Raw genomic sequence first — 19,728 nt, forward strand, 5'->3', positions numbered from 1 at the left:
TAGGACATTCTTTTTATTTATTTTTACTAGTAATGGCAGCGATCTGCGAATTTTATCATGACTGCGATATTGCGGCAGACATATCAGACACTTTTGACACTATTTTGGGACCATTCACATTTATACAGTGATCAGTGCTATAAAAATGCACAGATTACTGTATAAATGTCACTGGCAGGGAAGGGGTTAACACTAGATGGCGATCAAGGGGTTAAATGTGTTACCTAGGGAGTGATTCTAACTGTAGGGGGAGGGGACTCACAAGGGGAAGAGACCGATCGTTGTTCCTCTGTACTGGGAACACACCATCGGTCTCCTCTCACCTGACAACGTGGATCTGTGCGTTTACACACACAGATCCACGGTCCTGCTCGGTTACCAGTGGACATCGCGGCCGAAGGACACGCGCATCGGCTCCAGAGTGACGCGGCAGGCACACGCGATCCCCCCTAGAGGTCCGGGAAGCCGAGGACGTCATATGACGCCCGCTCAGAACGAGAGCCGAACCACCCAGCTGTCGTTTAACGTTGGGCGGGCGGCAAGTTGTTAAAGTGTATGTTAACCCTCTATATACCCAGTGAAGTGAACAGTCTTGGATGATACGGGAGGGATGAAACAAATAATAAAAAAAAAAAAAAAAGTTTTACATTTATACATCTGCTTTCTTCACCTTTATATACTGTTTAGAAAGTACACATTCTGGTAGATTTTTCACTTCCTCCTTCCTAGGCGGGGATTACTGCTAGACACTGTGAGAGAGCCGATTGGAGGAAAGGCACACACCCCCCTCCCCACACATGCAGAGCATGCCTGTGTATAGTTTAGCAGTCTGCCTAACCTCCTCCGACACACTTCTTGTTCTGTCCACCAGATGTCTATGTTGATTATCTGTGTTGTTAAAATTACATGTAAGGTTTGTAATTTACATAAGACAATCATATGTGGAGTGCAGGCTACAGCTAGTGTTCTTTTTTGGTATTGCTGCAGTTGTTCTTCTTATTCGATTTACTGTATGTGTAGTTAAGGAAGTTGTTAGTAAGCAGGGAACTATGGGTAGAATCTTCACAGGAAGTGATGTAGCCACCATTCTTTGAGAAGATACTGCAGGAAGCAAGACATGTTTTTCTCAATCTATCACCTTCACCCCTTAGAGAACTTAAAAAGTATGTTTTTACCATTTCATCCTATATTGTAGATCGTTGTTTCTGTAATGTATGCAATATTGTACTTATTGAGGTCCATTTCTGTTATTTTGTAGTTTTATCTGGCTTGTTCTAATAAAACTGAGACCGAAGAAATATGGTATCTGAAGTTTATAGGACAAGAAGGTTTAGCTATCTGTGCTAGAGACAGAACAGCTCTCCCATCTCGGAGAGCTCGTCAAAAGTTAGGCTGATAACAGAGGAACTCAGGAGAAAGCTACGGGACACTACAATTTAAAAAAAAAACACACCACCACACACACCACTACAGATGTACCCAGCTCAAATTTCATGAATTGGGTTTACATCCACTTTACAGTGGAGGATTTTGGGATCAGGCAGTATTTTCATTCTCTGTGGCAACAGCATGTTTCGAGGAACTGTAAAATACTCTACCTACTGAGTGACTAAAAATAATTCTCATAGTACTGACAAGAGGATTATCCCCAAGATCATCATCATCAGGCTCACATACTATTGCTCACAGAGAATGCTTGTGCAGGCATCTCACACCCAGTCTCTAAGGTCACTAAATTCAGTTTTTGCTAAGCTTGTAGTAACTTTAATTCAGAAGGGGAGGCAATGAAGCCTTCATCTTTTCTATACCAAATATTAGTGTTACACCAATACCAATATCCGTGGCGATACTACGCTTTTACACATGTACTGGCACTCGCGCAAATGCTCCAATACCTGAAACCAATACTTTCAGGCTTGGTTCTTTTCGCGGTCAGCGGGATTCCCTAAGTGTAGCAATATGTTGCTAAATGTTGTACCTTCATTAAAGCGGAGGTTCACCCTAATAACATGTATATCTGACCAACTCCCTTATATTCGTAACAAGTACTGTCCGCAATTAGTTTTTTTTTTTTATGCTGTACGTACCTTGTAATCCATTTTTTCAATCTACTTCTCCCCACGGGAGTAGGCGTTTCTATGCCTAGAGGGATTGTCATCTGGGAGGTGGCCCAGATGATTGACGTCTGTTCCCCCCGGCGGATAAGGCCCCGCCCCTCGTATTGCGTAGGCGCGTACGAGTTGTGGGGTTTTCCCAAAGAAGCCGAACATGCAGAGCGCAGGCGCCGTATACAGCGGACTTACATCTCTGCATGTTCGGATTTTTTCGGAAACCCTGTAACTCGTGCGTGCCTACGCAATATGGGGGGCGGGGCCTTATATGCCAGGGCGAACAGACATCAATCATCTGGGCGACAATCCAGATGACAATCCTCCTAGGCATAGAAACGCCTACTCCCGCGGGGAGAAGTAGATTGAAAAAATGGATTGTAAGGTACGTACAGCATAAAAAAAAAAAACTAATTGCGGACAGTACTTGTTACGAATATAAGGGAGTTGGTTACGAATATAAGGGAGTTGGTCAGATATACATGTTATTAGGGTGAACCTCTGCTTTAAATGTAAACATATTGCTACACTTAGAAGCGCCTCTCTTCTCTTTTATACTCAGTTGTAACATGACGCTACTTGTATATCAAGACATCGCTTGTATATCAAGTCAAAATGTATTAAAACATTTAGCTCTCAAACCAAGGTTTTACGGTAAAAAAAAAACAAAAAAAAACAAACACACACACACACACACACACACACACACACACACACACACACACCAGCAATTAAGGAGTGGGGCCACCACCTCCCTAACAACCGATGACTCGTTCAGCTGTCAGTGGGGTTCCCCAATTGACAGCTGAAGTGTAAACAAAGTCTCAGCAATTGGAGCTGTAAAAAAAATTATAATAAAAATAATAATAATAATATCGGACAATGTTTATCAACAACATTGCTCAGCCGCTGAAACAAATAAAAAGAAACAGTTTTTTTTTTACACGTCTAAAGATCAAAAGGGATGAGCTTCGATCGGCAGATGAAGTTAGTTTAAAGCAACCTTATTAACCTTTAATTTACTCCTTATTCTCCTTCTCCATTTAATTTGTTTAGCTCATTTTATGTTCACTTCTACTTTATAAACTATGAATAATTAAGAAAAAAATTGTTAGGATTTTTCTCCAATATTTTTCAACCTTCAACATATATTTAAACGATTCACATTGGAAAAAAAAAAACGCAAAAACGTTCTTAATGCTTTGTACCATTGTGGTCAGCTGAACTGTACACAAAACAGTTGCAGTTGGTATCGGTAATTGGTATCAACGAGTACTACACTGCATCCAATTTGCAGGACATTTTAAAATCTGTTTATTTGAATGAGGCTGGTTCACATATGTGTGTTGCATTCACACTCTGCATTGCCCAAAAAATTTGCAGATGCGTTCCGTTGTGAACGAAAATTCTCTCATCCTCCTCACTACACCTCCCCCCTCTGCTCAGCTGATCCACAGGTACAATGGAGAGGAATTGCTGAATAGCTGCTTTTTCTCTTTGCAGAGAAAACGGAGCTGGAATTCGCACCACACGTGTGAATCCGGCCTAAAGGCATCAGTCAGGAGAAGGATACAAAAGAATTTCCAAGGCATTAGATATACCATGGAACACAGTGAAGACAGTCATCATCAAGTGGAGAAAATATGGAACAGTGACATTTCAAAGAACTGGACGTCCAACCAAAACTGATAAAAATACATTGAAGAAGCTGCAGGAATATCTGGCAAGTACTGGCTGTGTGGTACATGTGACAACAATCTCCCATATTCTTCATATGTCTGAGCTATAGGGTAGAGTGGTAAGGCCTTTTCTTACCAAGAAAAACATCCAAGAAATGATAAATTTAGCAAAAAACACATTTGAAGACTCCCAAAAGCATGTGGGAAACAGTATTCTGGGCCAATAAAACCAAGGTTGAATTTTTTGACCATAATTCCAAAAGATATGTTTAGCGCAAAAACAAAACTGCACATCACCAAAAGAACACCATACCCACCGTGAAGCATGGTGGTGGCAGCATCATGCTTTGGGGCCGTTTTTTCTTCAGCTGGAACAGGGGCCTTAGTCAAGGTAGAGGGAATTATGAACAGTTCAAAATACCAGTCAATATTGGCACAAAACCTTCAGGCTTCTTCTAGGCTTCTTCTAGAGAAGCTTAATCTTTCAGCATGACAACGACCCAAAGAATACATCCAAATCATGAAAGGAATGGCTTCACCAGAAGTAGATTAAAGTTTTGGAATTGCCCAGAGCTCAGACCTGAATTCCATTGAAAAGAGATGCCCTCGCAATCTGACTGATTTGGAGTGTTTTTCCAAAGAAGAGTGGGAAAATATTGCCAAGCAGGGCAGCCATCAGAAATTGTGGGGCCCCTTGGACAGCTTGAGGCCTGGGCCCTGACCATCAACATTCCCCAGGGTCCGCCCACTGGCTGTCCCACCGAATCCGCCCACTAGCTATTCCACCAGGTCCTTCAGTGCACACACTTTTATTTTAACACTCATACAAACGTCATATAAGAAAATGCACAGTGTACTATAAGTCATTAGTGCTTTCAAGGTTTAACTAGGAAAATATATTTTGCCAAAAAGACATTCCAATCCAGCACCTGTACGCTCGTAGCCCCCCTCTCACACCTGTACACTCTCAATCCCGTCGAACCAGTATGCTCCCAGCCCCCCTCACACCTGTACGCTCTCAGCCCCCCTCCTACACCTGTACGCTCTCAGCCTCCCCTCACACCCGTACGCTCTCAGCCCCCCCCCACACCTGTACGCTCTCAGCCCCCCCACCTGTACGCTCTCAGCCCCCCCCTCACACGTTTATATATGACACACAGATGTCCACACACACCCAGACACATGTACACAGACAGACAGACACACAGACACACACACATGTACACAGAGACGCATACCCAATGAACACAGACACATGTACACACACGTATCCATTCAACACAGACACACACGTACACAGACACATGTACCCATTGAACACATATGTACACCCCCCCTTCACTTGTAGAACAGCCCTTACTTGTAAGGTTGTGTACCTGGTCCCAGCTCGTGTGCACACACAAGGAGTGCACATTCAGGAATTTGCCAGAAGTGGCAGCAAGAGCCTGATTCGAGCTCAATGACACAGCTGTCGACTTCCATTTACTTCAAAAGCCAGCACAGCCACTGAGCTCCCCTACACCCACCCCCGTCTTCTCCCATCTGGCCGGGCACAGCCAGACACTCAGGCCCCTTACAGGTGTATGGGCTGTACCCCCCTGATGGTGGCCCTGTTCCCAAGTCAAGATGTGCCATGCTGATAGACTCATACCCAAAAAGACCAAGTGCTGTAATAAAATAAAAAGGTGCAACAAAATATTAGTATCTTTTTGTTTTTCAATTGAGTTGTACAGTTTATAGGTCACATTAAAAAAGGTGGAAAAAGTTCTGAAATGATTTAGCCTTTTCTCATTTTTTTTACATCACAGAAACCTGACATTTTACCAGGGGTGTGTAGACTTTTTATATTGTGTGCTAAATACCGCACCATCCAAAGAAGTGGGGAAGCTGCCAGCACCGCAAATGACAATTGCAAAAAGTAGAAGTGGAAAAAATGATGGTGCAGCACTAGTGACAATTTAAAATGTTAAATGGGTGATCTAAAGTGCATAGATAATCTGATACACATCTAAAGATATCAAAGTTAGAATAATTGTGAAGATATCAAACTAACAATACACATGTGCAGTATTGAAATAATGATAACAGGTGATTAGACCAATGTATACCATACAAATAAAATGCAATGATATCGGGTGATTAAACCAGTGTATGCTTGCGCATGCATGCGGGAGCCACTGATCACGACATGGCTACTGAAGAAACGACACAAGCGGGCCTCTTCTTCAGTGCACATGTGCCGATAACATCAGCACATGTGGATACTGTGCAAGTTTAGGAGATATTCACGGTACCTACAGGTAAGCCTTAATATAGGCATACCTTTAAATACGTTTTTATTTTATTCTTTCACATGTCTACATCCGTCAATAGTATTATGTTTTTTCATTAAATCTTTTCCCATTTCATTAATACAACCACATCAACAGAAAAAGTGTCATACATTACATTCCACCTTGAAAAAGAAAAAACAACAGATAACAAAAAGGAAAACAGTAAAGACAAACTACCCCGTTACCCTGGTTGCAGCGCCCTCCACCCTCCTCTTTACTAACTTCCAATAATCAGAATATCCTTCTATTAGTGCCCCTCTTCTACTTATTCACCACTAAGTGTTGACCCAGAGTTCAACCACTCATCCCAAATTCTATAATATTTCTGGGGTGTTCCTCTATGCTCGTACAATAGTTTCTCATATGGAAGGATTTGATTTACTGCCCCAAGCCATTGTCCCTTCGAAGGAGGCGTAGGTTGCATCCATCTAAGTACAATTTGTTTGCAGGCCATAAATAAAGTTTCTTGTAAACAAGTCTTAGCATATACATTCCACCTCTGACTCTCGATTAACCCCAATAGACATACTTATGGAGTAAATGGGACGCATCCTCCCACCACTTCTGATAGTATATTCAAAACCTGTCTCCAATATCTACTGACCGGACAAGACCACATCATGTGCTTGAAGTCAACCCGTGGTAGGTGACATCTTGCACACTCCACGTTTACTACTCTCCCCATCAGGCTTAGTTTATACGGTGTAAGATAAACCTGGTGTATTATGTAAAACTGTATCAATCTATTATTGCTTGCAGGCTTCCCCCCAAATCTCATCTGTCATAGACGGATATATCGTTTGCCACTTCCTCTTAATCTGAAGCGGAGAGTCCCGTATCTTGGCCTGCATAAAATATGTGTACAACTTGGATTCTAATCCTTTTGGTCCTTGAGTTCTCATAATTCCTATAAGAGGGAATCTAGATATATCTATACTTTTACTACCAAATCGGGCACTTAACGCATGTCTTAACTGTAAAGATCTATAAAAGAATGTATCGACTAGTTTATTATGTGTTTTCAAAATAATCAAATGAGCATATATTCCCACTTTGGTATACCTGTTCCAGAGCTACTATTCCTTTTTGCTTCCAAAATATACTATCCTCGAATGTATATAGTTCTTCAAACAAGGGATTATCCCACAGATAGCTCAGCAGGGATATCCCTGAAGCCCATTCATTTTTTGACCTCCCGCCATACTGATTGTACCAATGAGAGCATCGGGATCTTGACCCCTGGTGTATGTATACGTTTTGTCTCCAATACTACCAAAAAGTTCTCAGCTTGTAATATATTTAACAAATACTTCTCTACTCCCGAGCTTTGTTCCTGTGTAAACCAGTTACGCAAAGGTCTCATTTGTCCTGCCAAGTAATACAAATAGACATCTGGCAGCGCCAACCCTGCCTCTGTCTTTGGGCGCTGTAATGTTGTCAGCTTTACATCTACCTTTTGCCCATATAAATTTTATAAATTGTGAATTCAATTTTTTAAGAACTTTTTAGGCACTACTACTGAGAAGATGTACAAACACTTTGGTAGTAGAATCATTTTAATTAAATGTATTCTTCCCACCACTGACAAAGGAAGTTTACTCCAAATCCTCAACTTGACTTTAATATACTCCATCAATGGATAAACATTGGCCTCCAGAGCCACCTGGGATTGTCTTGTTATATGGATCCCTAAATATTTAACCACTTGCTTACTGTGCACATACACCCCCTTCCTGCCCAGACAAAATTTTAGCTTCCGGCACTGCGTGGCTTTAACTGACAATTGCGTGGTCGTGCTACGTGGCTCCCAAACAAAATTTACGTCCTTTTTTTCCCACAAATAGAGCTTTCTTTTGGTGGTATTTGATCGCCTGTGCGGTTTTTATTTTTTGGGCTATAAACAAAAAAAGAGTGTAAATTTAGAAATGTTTTACTAGGAATGGCGGCGATCTGCGATTTTTTTCGGGACTGCGACATTATAGCAGACACATCGGACACTTTTGACACATTTTTGGGACCATTCACATTTATACAGTGAACATTGCTATAAATATGCATTGATTACTGTATAAATGTGACTGGCAGGGAAGGGGTTAAATGTGTAGCCTAGTCAGTGTTCTAACTGTAGGGGGAGGGGGGTGACTGGGGGAGGTGACCGATCTGTGTCCCTATGTACAAGGGACACAGCATCGGTCTCCTCTCCCTGACAGGACGTGGATCTCTGTGTTTAAACTCAGAGATCCACGGTCCTGCTCAGTTACTGGGCACGCGCATTGTGTTCCCAGTAACGCGACGGGAGCGCGCGCACTCCCTAGCGGCTTTAAATGACAGGACATCATATGACGTCCTGTCAGAACAATAGGGGATTCCGCCCGCTGTCATTTGACGACAGGAGGGTGTTAAGTGGTTAAAGGAGTCCACTATCTTAAGTGGGGTATCCGTCATTTCCTCTATTTCCCCCTCTCGATGCATTGGCATTAGAAAAGACTTCTGCCAATTAACCTTAAGTCCTGAGTACCTACCAAATGTATCTATTATACTCATAGCATTCCTCAGGGTATCCTGTGTATCTCGCATATACAAAATGATGTCATCTGCATACAGTCCAATCTGTTCTGTACTGTCGCCCATTTCTATCCCCTTATATTCTTCAGACTGACGGAATCGTAAGGCTAATGACTCAATTGTAATAGCAAATAGAAGAGGAGACAGCGGACACCCCTGCCTCATACCCCTAAATAAGTTAATTGATGGGGTCAATATCCCATTAATCAATAGCTTAGATCGCGGGGCATATAGGCATACCTGTAGGTAAAAGTGGTGTAACAAGGTTTTCAACCACTTTAAGCTTACTAAGACTGGAGGAGCAGCAATTTTACCGACTGCAAGACAAGGATTGATTTGATGATCTCAACAAAGACAATTATCGGAGTACAAAGCTAGCCATACATGTACAACCTGCAGGCTGAAAGAATATGAACAGATTCCTACATCCATGTTATACAGCACAGATGGACAAATCTCCTGTTGTGAACTATTGTATTCTCTATTCAATACATGGACAGTGCCTGCATCTGATTCAGTTGACCTTTTTCCACCCAGCTTCTTTTTTCAATTGGCTTTTGTTGATCTGGGTGTTGCCAACAGGGCCACCATGGAATGAATTTTGGTCGGTTTAGCATGAACCCAGTGGGGTAGATTCACGTAGGGGCGCGCAATGATACGGCGGCGCAGCATATCGTATTTACGCTATGCCGCCGTAACTTACAGGAGCAAGTGCTGTATTCACAAAGCACTTGCTCCGTAAGTCGCGGCGGCGTAGCGAAAATGGGGCCGGCATAAGCGCGCGTAATTCAAATGTGGAAGGGGGCGTGTTTTATGTAAATGTATGATGACCTGACGTGATTGCATGCGCCATCCGTGTACATATCCCAGTGTGCATTGCTTCCAAGTACGGCGCAACAACGTATTGGTTTCGACGTGAACGTAAATGACGTCCAGCCCTATTCGCGAACGACTTACGCAAACAACGTAAAAAATTCAAATTTCGAAGCGGGAACAACGTCCATACTTAACATTGGCTGCGCCTCCTAATAGCAGGAACAACCTTACGCCGAAAAAAGCCTAACGTAAACGACGTAAATACATTGCGACGGGCGTATGTACGTTTGTGAATCGGCGTATCTAGGTAATTAGCATATTCTACGCCGACAACAACGGAAGCGCCCCTAGCGGCCAGCGGCCAGCGGCAGAATGCACCCTAAGATACGACGGCGTAAGAGACTTATGCCAGTCGTATCTTAGGCAAATGTCGGCGTATCTAGCTTTCTGAATACAGAAAGTAGATACGCCGGCGCAGATTTGAATTTACGCGGCGCATTCTATCTGAATCTACCCCAATGTGTGTATGGCCAGATCTAGCTGTGCAGATGTGAGCCTGATTTTCTCAGGGAAGCATCAATTACTTTTCCTCAAGAGTTAACCTTACATCCAACAATCACTGTACAGATGCAAGTCTCCGTAGTGGGAGCATTATGGATGGGAGCCTTGGAGATGAAGCACAGGTTGCCAAGAGACCATAGACACAAATCCCAGAATCCTCGAGTTGGTAGAGTCATATCCCTTAGCATATTTAACTCAATTATAACGAGATACAGAATGGAAGAGTACAGGAAGAGAATGAAATAAAGCATAGGTGACTGTAATGAAGATCGTATCGTCACACATTGGAAATCACTGAGGGTCCTTGTATAAACAGAGGAGCAGTGTGCTGGGTTTTCAGGTATGTGCCTTTCTTATACTGCTGTGAGAAATTATACGTAGAAACATGATACATTCATGCAAAAGGCACAAAGGGGAAAAAAAGAAAAAAGTTGAAATGTATAGCAGTCTGTGTATGTACATCACATACACAGACCAGGGGGATTACACATGTTTAACAAAACAAAACCTTTACCAATCCAAGCCTCTAGGCTCTATAGCCACCTAAACCTGATTATTCAAGCTTGCAGAAGATTATTGCTTGCCAATAGCCTGACCTTTACACAGTACTATGTTGTTTGACAAACAGCGTTTTACAATCGAATATGCCTTTATATTTTTTATTTTCTTTGATAACAAAAATTTGGAACGTTCTTTGATCTCATTGACTGAACAGTATCTTTATTCACATGTTGCACATGGCAGGATGTTCCAGGCAAACCGCAAAATACACAGATTAAATAAGTACATGCCCATTGACCTGTCACCTTAACCACTTGCCACCCAAGCCAATTCTGACACTTCTCTACTTTTTTGTTGCTAGAAAATTACTCAGAACCCGCAAACATATATATATTTTTCAGCAGAAACCCTAGGGAATAAAATGGCAGTCGTTGCAATTTTTTATGTCACATAATATTTGCAAAGCAATTTTTTAAATGCGATTTAAAACAAACAAAAAACACTTTACAGAATAAAAACAAAAAAAAAAATATACTCCAATTTTTTGTATAATGTGAAAGATAATGTTACACTAAATAAGAGTAAATAGATATTAAACATGTTATGCTTTAAAGTTGCGTACACTCGTGGAATGACGCAAAACTTTGGTACTTAAAAATCTCCATAGGCTGTGCTTTCAATTTTACCATTTAGAGTTACAAAGGGGGTCTAGTGCTAGAAATTTTGCTCTCGCACTAACAATCGCGGGAATACATGTGTGGTTTGAATGTCGTTTATATATGCAGGCGCGACCTATGTATGTGTTCGATTCGGCATGCGACCACGAAAGGGTGGGGGCGTTTTAAACATTTTTTATTTTATTTTTACACTTTCCCTTTAATTAAAAAAATAAACTTTTATTCCTATAAGGCCCCATACACACGAGAGGATTTATCCGCGGATACGGTCCAGCGGACCGTATCCGCGGATAAATCCTCTCGAGGATTTCAGCAGTTTTCTATGCGATGGCGTGTACACACCATCGCATTGAAATCCGCGCCGAAATCCTCTGGCGATGACGTGTCGCGCCGTCGCCGCGATTATGACGCGGCGACGGGCGCGACGCTGTCATATAAGGAATTCCACGCATGCGTCAAATCATTACGACGCGTGCGGGGAATCCCTTTGGACGGATGGATCCGGTGAGTCTGTACAGACGAGCGGATCCATCCGTTGGGATGGATTCCAGCAGATGGATTTGTTGTGCATGTCAGCAAATATCCGATCTGCTGGAATCCATCCCAGGGGAGATTTATCCGCTGGAGTGTACACACCATAGGATCTATCCGCAGAAACCCATTTGCTGGGATTTATCTGCGGATGGATTCTATGGTGTGTACGGGGCCTTACAAGGAATGTAAATATCCCTTGTAATAGGAATAGGGCATAGCAGGTTCTCTTTACAGAGAGATCTGGAGTCTATAATTCCCCAGATCTCTCCTCTATGCTGGAAAGCCTGAGATAAATTACATAAATAATTAGAATCAATCTCAGGATTCCCAGCAAAAAAACAAAACCTCCCCCCTCCCCCCCAAAAAAACGGCAGTGTTTACATCTGCCAGTGCTTCCGGCCTCCGAGGGTCATAGAGATGGCCAGGGTTAATGTGGTCCACGGCCAGCTCTATGGTAAACTGCCCCCGCCGGTGGATTCAACCTCCAGCTCTCTAATCACATGTGCTAAATTGGAAAAGCACCAAAGGCATCATCCAGATATTGCCACTTCAAGTCCCTGACGTTATACGATGTCAACATGGGGGAAGTGGTTAGTGATTAATGCACTTCTGCCACAAAACAGTCAGGTCACTTTGTTTTTTAAATAACTATGTGCTGCTGTATTAGACCCCTTTCACAGTGAGGCACTATAAAGCTAAAAATAGCGCCTGAAAGAGCCGCTCCTTTTACTCCAGTGTGAAAGCCTGAGGGCTTTCACACTGGAGCGGTGCGCAAGCAGAACGTTAAAATGTTTTCCTGCAAGCAGCATCTTTGAAGCAGTGGAGGAGCGGTGTGTATACCGTTCCTCCACCTTTCTTGCCCATTGAAATGAATGGGCACTGCGGCCAAACCGCCGGCAAAGCGCCTGCAGTGGCGCTATGTGGGTGGTTTTAACACTTTTTGGCCACTAGCGGGGGTTAAAAGCACCCCGCTCGCAGCCGAATACCTCCGCAAACATGACGGTAAAGCGTCACTAAAAGCGATTTACCATCGACACCACCCGCGCCCCAGTGTGAAAGGGGCCTTAAAGAATTTGCTTTTCTCACACTAATCCTCCACTTGGTCAATCAGGAAGCGGGCCTCAAGACCCGTCACCTGGTTGGCTAAAATGACAGGCAATCCTATTGGACGCCTAGGAGGAGGAGGGAGGAGACGCATGGAAAATAGATGGGGGTAGATGCCAATCTGGGGGTTTTAAAAAAAAAAAAAACACAAACACACATCACACACCAGCTGCCACTAGGTGCCTGTGTGCAAGGACCCTTTATTCAGAAAGAACAAAAACCAGGGGTCCCAAAATGCTTTAGCTCAACTCCTTCATGAAGCTTCGGATTGCTTATTTGTGATCAAATATCAGGTACTTTAATAAAGTATAAGTACAAGTAATAAAAGGGTTGAAGCTTCCTGTTTTTTTCAACTGCATTACAATGTTGAATTTTTAGTAAATGGATAGTAATCAGTTCTATGGCGCAAGGCCTATTACTATAGATTTACACAATGGCTCTCCAGTGGAGTGTGAGGGGAGTATACTCGCTGGCTCTGCAACAGAGTTGGAAGTGAAGGTGTATACACAGTACAGGAAGTGAACATGTAGGTATATCGTTCCCAGGAGGGGGAAAAGTGGGAAGTCAGACACACAATGCAAATCACGCTGGAAAACTAGGCCAAATGAAAAGACACAGCTGGGTAACCTTGTCTTGCTGCCAGCCACCTCACTTTCAGGACCAGGAACTGGAACTGGCATGGAGTTCTTCAAAGTCCTCAAAAGATTAGCTGAGCCCAATTAAACTTCAATCATTTTTGACCACTTATTGACACCAAGACATTTACTGACCCACTTAGATAGTCCCATCAACACTTGGAAGTCATTATTTATACATTTAGGAAACCCTGCTCTAGACTGGCACATTTCCACAAACTGACCCAAGTTCATCCAAGAGCATAATTGCTTTAGTGAGAGAAACAGCTAGCAGATACAGTATATGAGAAGTCAATGCAGCATAATCTCTTTTCATAAGGGCTGCACAGGTAGGTGAATTGTCACGACTATAAAGTTATTTACCTATTTCCAGTATGTAATACAAGTGGTAGATTCTCAGTTCAGGAGCGTTATGGCCCTCATCCTCGATTACTGAATACGGTTATCCCTATATTCAGGAACAATGGGCCAAATCCACAAAGAAATTGCGGATCTTAGTTTTAGGCAGAAAAGTTACGCTGGCGCAATTTTAGTATTTTAGGTAGCGATCCACAGAGCACTTACCTCTAAAATTGCGCCAGTGTAGCTGATCTCCTTGCATCTTAAGCGATCCCTAATTAAAATGGGCGATTCCCATTTAAATTAGGGCGCGCTCCCGCGCCGGACGGACTGCGCATGCGTGTGACGTCATTTTTCCCGACGTGCATCGCGCATACGTAGTTTACGTCGGGCTTTGTGGATAGCGACGGGTTCGTAAAGTACGGGAAAAAAAAAAGTAACGCGACGGGAAAAAAAAAAACAAATTTAAAAAAAAAACGCGGCGATCGAAAAAAAAGGTATGGTTTTGCATGGTCTACTAAAGTTAGTCCATATAAAACCAACCTTAGTTTTGCGCAAGCAAATTCGGAACTTACGCAAATCACACAATGCCTAAAGCTTTGTGGATCTCCGTAAGTACTAATTTGCATACGCAAGGAGGGATTTCGACTCGAAATGCCCCCAGCGGCGGATGCGGTACTGCATCCGAAGATTCAACAGCGTAACTAAATTACGGATGTCGGATCTTCTGCCTAACTTGGGAAAAATCCTTTTGAGGATCGCTCCCAAAGTTAGGCACAGAGATACGCAGGCGGAACAGCAGTTAAATTTGAACACAATTTGCATGATTCGGAGATTCAGATGTATTCAAATCACCATAATAGCGATAGAAAAAATAAAAATAAAAATAGGTTCAGTGCCTAGGATATATACTTAATTGTGCTTGCTCAAAATCATCAACGTAAATGGTGACAGATGCAGTTAAAATGTGCAAAAATGTATAACACAACTTAACCAATCAATAAAAAAACGCGCTTGTCACATAAACACTTCATGTGGTAAACAAATACTCATGCCATGAAGTGTGTTTCACATACAATAAAACAACATAACCAAATTCATATCAATGAAATATTAAAGTCCAAAAGAAAAACATTCCCCACTGTAAAAGTACAGGTGTTCTTTAACCACTTAACCCCCGGACCATATTGCTGCCCAAAGACCAGAGCACTTTTTGCGATTCGGGACTCGGTCGCTTTAACAGACAATTGCGCGGTCGTGCGACGTGGCTCCCAAACAAAATTGGCGTCCTTTTTTCCCCACAAATTGAGCTTTCTTTTGGTGGTATTTGATCACCTCTGCGGTTTTTATTTTTTGCGCTATAAACGAAAATATAGCGACAATTTCGAAAAAATGAATATTTTTTACTTTTTGCCATAATAAATATCCCCCAAAAATATATAAAAAAAATTTTTTTCCTCAGTTTAGGACGATACGTATTCTTCTATATATTTTTCGTAAAAAAAAAAACGCAATAAGCGTTAATTGATTGGTTTGCGCAAAAGTTATAGCGTTTACAAAATAGGGGGTATTTTTATGGCATTTTTATTAATATTTTTTTTTACTAGTAATGGCGGCGATCAGCGATTTTTTTTTTCGGTACTGCGACATTATGGCGGACACTTCGGACACTTTTGACACATTTTTGGGACCATTGGCATTTTTATAGCGATCAGTGCTATAAAAATGCATTGGATTACTATAAAAATGCCACTGGCAGTGAAGGGGTTAACACTAGGGGGCGGGGAAGGGGTTAAGTATGTCCCTGGGTGTGTTCTTACTGTGGGGGGGGGGGTGGCCTCACTAGGGGAAACACTGATCTTCTGTTCATACATTGTATGAACAGAAGATCAGCATTTCCCCCGCTGACAGGTCCCCGCTCTGTAACGAGCAATGGCGGGTGCCCGGCGGCGATCGCGCCCGCCGGGCACCTGCACAGGGTTCACGGACGAGCGGGGCGCGCGTGCCTCCGGCGGCGCGCACGCGCCCCTAGTGGCCGCAAAAAGAGCCGACGTCATTGTACGGGCTCTCGCCCAGGAGAGCCAACCTGCCGCCGTAGAATGACGGCGGCTGGTCGACAAGCAGTTAAGACATAAATTTGGTGCTTAATCTATCAATTTCTAAAAAAAATAAAAAAAAGGAAGAAGTTTAGGGCCCGTATTATTATAATTATATATAAAAAAACGTCCGACATGCATGCTGAAAATTCAGCTTCCCACCGACTCCCGATCGTGCACGCTCAGCCAATGGCAGAGAATACTGATCAGAGTGTTCTTTCATTTGGGGGGGGGCCCTCCTTTCAGAACACAAGAGCTTGGCGAGTGAGATCACTGTACTAATCTTGCATAGTTTGTATAGCGGCTCCGATCAGAGCTGACAGCTTTCTTTCAACCCATGGGGGTTGAACAAAAAAAATGGTAATGATAGTCCGTACCCAGCTTTAGATAAACTCACTTTGTTCAGTGTCAATTTGACCTGGCACCATAGGTTTGTTTAGCCTATTGCATTAGGGCGTGCACACCAAAGATCAAAGCAGTAGGGCAATGGACAGTGTCAGTAGGGCAGAGGTTGGTGTCAGTAGAGCACTGTATGGTGTAAGTAGGGCAGAGGTTGGTGTCAGTAGTTTATCCTTATATTTTTTTACAATAGTTCATTTATTTACTATTTTTTTTTTTTAGGAGCCCCGTTGGGGGCTCTAGTGAAATATCAAGGGTTGAGACCATTCATTTAATTTGTATGTGTGTGGCTTAACAAAGTCAGTTGGAAATGGTGAAATTAATTTAAACTCATTAACATAATGAATGAATACGTATTAGTTTGGATTCATTAATTTTATTCGGATAAGAGCGGCACGGTAGTCTTTGACTCTTTGATAATCAGCTGATTGTTTTTGCATTAATACTTTTCCATTATTATAAACAAAATGCACTACATATGAAATGGAAATTAAATATTGCAATACATTTTTGCAAGGTAAGTGGAATAAGATGATTAATTTCCTACCCATTAATAATATGTTAAAACCAATATAGCCAATCTTTAGAAATAACATAAGAATAACAGAACTTTCAAAAATACGAATTGTTTGAAAACAACGAATATATACTCTCCCAAAATAATGAATCGTCCTGAAAACTAATCATTCTAACACGGCGAATCAAAATGATTTACCTAATGAATGAAACCAAAATGAAAGTCGATTTTTCATCATGCACACCCCACACCTCTACTTTCTAAATTTAGTAGAACCTTTTGTCAGTATCTGTGTAGCTTCGATCAGGGTTACGAAATATGTGGACTTAAAATACACTAGATGCAAACCGTGAATATGTTAAGTATGATAAAGTCTTTAAAACATTTAGGACTCTTCCACACGGACGGACCGTATGTCCGCTCTTTCATCCATCCGTACTGTATACGGATGAAAAAGAGACATACATTGGTCCCTATGAGATTGCGGGTGTCAGCAGATGAACATTTTCCCATAAGTCTACACAAAGATACAAGTCAGATTTCAGGCATCCCCTGCAACAAAAATGTCATTTTTTGTGAGATACTCCCAATAGGAACACGTCTAAAGGAATGGAAGTCCAGCAGCTTTCCTCATTAGTGCTCTGCAGGTGTACAGCTGATTGATAATTATGAAACCACTCTCATTAGATTTACTTTCCCACAAAGCCACAGAGAAACACAAAAAGGTATGAATCTGCAACAAAGTTTGTTAAAATCCTTGCAATGTACATAAATCACCCAGAGGGGTATTTTTTATGCTTCAAGGATTTTTTTGCATGTATGTGGTTTGGGTGTGCTTGTGTTTAATTTTCATTTGTGTACAGTTTCTAATTTTCCTTTTTTACCATCTTTATTTCTGTATTAATAAAAAAACATTAAAAAAAAAACATCCTGCCAAGCTTCTCTAAACTTCTAGATCCAGAGTAGGTACCAGAGACCTGTACTGTAGAGTAAACAAAACCTAATTACAGACTTTACACAGTTACCATGAGTCATACTAATAAATTGACCTACAATAACACTAGTAGCACACTAGGGTGCTGTAGCAGGAAGAATCAATGAAATAAGAATACGCTCACCAGCGCACTAGAAGTTGATTGAGAACTACAAACGGACAATGGCTGATAAAACTTGCAGTCTGTTCATTCAAGGGAAACTATAAATGAATGAAAAGGTCATGTGGGCAGAGACCCAAATTATGACAGTGGATGCAGGGAGAAGATGCCCCTCCCACTGTCACAAGAGGGGAGTTCGTTATATGTTACATCCTAAATATGGGTGTAACATGTATCATGCTCCTAAAAGGTGAATTTATCCTGTTAGGCCCCGTACAGACGACCGAACATGTCTGCTGAAACTGGTCCGCGGACCAGTTTCAGCAGACATGTTTGGTCGTCTGTACAGCCGAGCGAACAGGATTCCAGCGTACATTTGCCCGCCGGGCCTTTTTCGAGCGGGCAAATATTTCTAAACATGTTTAGAAACATGCCCGCTGGAATCCTGTCCGTCGGACATGTTCGGTCGTCTGTACAGACCTACCGTACATGTCCGAGCGGCCGCCATCCCTCGCATGCGTCGAATGACTTTGACGCATGCGTGGAAGCATTGAACTGCCAGGGCCGTGCACGACGCCGCGGCCGCGTATCGAGTATGCGCGGATTTCTGTATGATGGTGTGTACAGCCATCATACAGAAATCTCCGGGCAGACATGTACGCTGAAAACGGTCCGGCGGACCGTTTTCATCGTACATGTTTGCCTGTCTGTACGCGGCCTAAGAGTTGTAAAAATGTGGAAGAGAAAGACCCCAAGAAGTAGTTGTAGCCAGCTAGGTAATTGTTTTTGAAACAAGCTGGGTGTATTTCTAAATGCAAAGAATATATTTGGCTAAATTATTTAAAAGTGAAAACAAAATAGATTGTTGATCCAGAAAATATCCGATTGCCTTTGAGGCCTCATGCACACCGGACGTTAAAATAACGTTATAAAACACGTCAGTAGCTTTGCAGTGAGTTTTTCAATGTTTTTAAACGTTTTTGCTATAGCGTTTTAAATTTTTAATTTTTTTTAATTTATTTTATATTTTTCAATGGATCAAACGTCCAAAAACGCTGCTGAGCAGCATTTATCAGCGTTTGAGTGTTTTTACTAGTTTTTTTTTTTTACTGCTCAAAATTGCCCAAAACTGCTGATAACAGCCTATGTGTTCATGGACACGTAGGATAACATGATGGAGAGTTTAATGACTTTAGAAAAAAACATCTTCTGCCAAATACAGCTGCTTTAAAAATATCCAAAAACCACCAGTGTGCATGACTACTCCAGTGATCCCCACTTGCTGTCAGGTCACATGCTGAGCAGCTGGCCAGCTCCATTGTGAATACAGGAAGGTGCCATTCAGAAAATGTTGTGGAATTTCCAAAATGAATGCAAAGATGAGATGGAAGTTAAAAGCTGGAGCAATGTAACTATGTAAAAAATAAAATAAACATGTTATTCCTAGAATTCCTTTTTATTTTGTTTTGTTGTTGATTGAACTTCTGTCTTTTTTAACCTCTTTAGCACCATAGGAACTACAATTCCCATCATGCCTAGTCATGTCTGTGAATGTCAGTGCATTACATGGCCTCATGGGATGTGTAGTTCTACAACAGCTGGAGGGCCGTAGTTTGAGGATCCCTGCTGTACAGCCTCTAAATGAGCTATATGGTTGGAGACCCATTCTGGTGGTCTAGGGGGCATGGTTCAACCTCTCCTAGATAGAAGTCCTTCCTGTACAGCTTCTAAGTGAGCTATAGTCTGGAGACCCATTCTTGTGGTGCAGGC

At 42.1% G+C, this 19,728-nt stretch overlaps 2 protein-coding genes across 3 annotated transcripts in view; one reads left to right on the forward strand and one right to left on the reverse strand.

Annotated features, from left to right (window-relative positions):
• Window positions 1-19,728, reverse strand: part of TMPRSS4 (transmembrane serine protease 4) — an 80,538-nt gene that overhangs the window by 47,458 nt on the left and 13,352 nt on the right. The window lies entirely within an intron of this gene.
• Window positions 10,018-19,728, forward strand: part of SMIM35 (small integral membrane protein 35) — a 77,779-nt gene continuing 68,068 nt past the window's right edge. Inside the window, exon 1 of the mRNA XM_040325459.1 lies at window positions 10,018-10,402. The gene's annotated coding sequence lies outside the window, so the exon portion shown is untranslated. The remainder of the gene's footprint in view (window positions 10,403-19,728) is intronic.

This window comes from Rana temporaria, chromosome 10, assembly GCF_905171775.1.
Source record: "Rana temporaria chromosome 10, aRanTem1.1, whole genome shotgun sequence".
Lineage (NCBI taxonomy): Eukaryota > Metazoa > Chordata > Amphibia > Anura > Ranidae > Rana > Rana temporaria.